Source organism: Pteropus vampyrus, unplaced genomic scaffold (assembly GCF_000151845.1).
Source record: "Pteropus vampyrus isolate Shadow unplaced genomic scaffold, Pvam_2.0 Scaffold162, whole genome shotgun sequence".
Lineage (NCBI taxonomy): Eukaryota > Metazoa > Chordata > Mammalia > Chiroptera > Pteropodidae > Pteropus > Pteropus vampyrus.
Window position 1 is genome coordinate 2,298,995 of NW_011888943.1, and position 2,530 is coordinate 2,301,524.

Genomic DNA, 2,530 nt, shown 5'->3' on the forward strand with positions numbered 1-2,530 from the left:
ATATATAATATGTATTTATTTGTATACTATATATTTGCATAAATATTTAAAGAAAAAGGAGAGATTTTCTCATTTAAAGAAAAATAATAAATAAAAATGGAAAGGGTGTGATATACTATATGGCAAAAAAAAAAAAAAAATTGTGAAGGTGACATATATGACCAAAGTTTTGCAAGCACTAATCTCTTCAGAGATTTTAACCCACTTAATTCCTAGTTGCAGATGTGCAAATGCTTGATTTTAAAAAGAGTTACTTAATTCTAGGTTTTATCAGACACATGAATACACACACACACACACACACACACACACACACACACATATTCATATATAATAAAAAAACAATTGTGTAATAGTGATAACATTGATTGTTTTTTTTTATATATTTCAGGCACTGCTGTAAGCAATTTATATATTTTACATTATTTAATATTTACGACAAAATTATGAGATAGATAAAATTACTGTTTTCTCTTATAATTTAAGGAACAATAAAAAAAGTAATTCAAGATATAAAAATTAGAAAGAAGAAGTAACAGTATTCCTATTTTCATATGATGTATATACCCGGAAAACATAAACAAATCAGTGAAAAATTATCACAAGCAATAAGACAAGCTAATAAAGTAGGACATATAAAGTGAACATACTAAAACCAATGGCCTTTACAGGTATATGACGATAAACTGCAGAAGATATATGGGAGAGAAGGGAAATAAAAATAAATGAATGAATAAAATACCTAGGTGTAAACATAACGAGAAATGTTCAAGAACTATGAAAAAAAAAAAAACTATCAAATACTGCCGAGGGACACACAAATTAACATGAAAAAAAGGAAAAACACAGCATCATAAGAAGATGTGGCATCATAAAAATGTCAATTCTCTGTAACTTAATTTATAAATTCAACGTTATCCTAGTAAAAATACAAAAGCATTTTTTCTGAGTCAGACAAATGTATTATGAAGTTTATCTGGTGGAACAAAAAGGCAAACAAGTAGGGAAAAATCTTAAAAAGGAAGAATAATGGTGGAGGGAAGGACAGCTAGCCATACCCAAGAGTAACATGCATTTAAAGCTTCTAAAATTAAAAGGGTGATATTGGTGCATGAGTGAACATAGAGAACAATCAATCAAAAAAGAAATCTGGAGACAGACCCAATTGTATACACAAATTTCGTGCAATAAATTCAGAACGGCAACTCAGTTCGATAAAGATGGACATTTGAAGTGATGTTCGAATAACTGGATTACTATATAAAAAAAGATAAAGTCAGTATAACCCTCACACTGTACACAGTAGTTTCCAAATGGTCAAAGATTTTAGATGTATAAAAAATAAAATAATACAAATATTAGGAAAAAAAATCGATGAATCCCTCTGTAACTTGAGTGTGTAAAATGCTTTCCTAGTTATAATTCAAAATCCAGATGCAATAAAGAAAAGACTATTGAATTTGACTACTTAAAAATAAATGTTTGCACTATAAGCAATGTAAAAATATAAATTACAAAGCGAGGGAAAACCATTTGCACTTATAAAAAAGATTAATACTCCTAAGACATAAAGAGCTTCTAAAACAAAATAAAAAAGAAGTCCGACACTCTTTTTAGGAAAATAAGCATGAATATGAACACAGAGGAGAAAAGGCAAATATACCTTAACTGTAAGGAAAGGTGTTCAATGTTGACTCCTAAGGTGAACAACACGTAAAATTAACCCCTTGGAATTTACTAATGGATGGAGCAAGGATATCTAGAAAACAGAAGTTGAATTGCATAGACTCTCCAACAGCATGACCAACAGAGTCTAAAAACCAAGAAAACCCAACTATTAACAGTGTCCTCTGAGCAGACTGGGGCCACACACGCATTACCAGTGTCGTCTGACTCTGACTCTGAAACATGATCCAATGTGGGTGAGAGGAATAGTTTTGGAAGATGCATCTGATGGTTTGGGTCCCTCCAGAGAAGCATGGTGTGTCTTTGCTTCTACCTGATTTATTTTTTGAATTATTAGTAAAGTCTGATGTTAGGTAAGATCTATGACCTTGCCTAAGTCGGCTCTGACAATTTGACATCTTGCATTAAAGAAGTCACTATCATTCACCTATTAGACCAACAAACAATCTGTTGGTGTAGCTGTGGAGAAAGAAGCGCGTTTATACATTGCTGGTAGGAAAACAAAATACAATGTAGAATTTCACGATGTAGAGCACATTTACATGTGTTCTCCTTCTCCCAGGAACCTATCCTAAAGATATACCAGCAACAAAACAAAACAAAAAAAGCAAGAAGCAAACAAAACCCACATATGTACATGACTGTTAACTGCAGTCCTATTTGAAATAACAGAAGGTTGGAAACGGGGCAAATGCAGAGAATTGATTTAACAAGCAATAGAACGTCCACACGATGGAGTACTATGCAACTGTTGAAAAATTAGGAATATCTTCGTATTAATATGCTGCTGTGGAGTAGATTCCAGAATATAGTGTTAGGTGAAAAAAGCAAGGTATAGAATAAT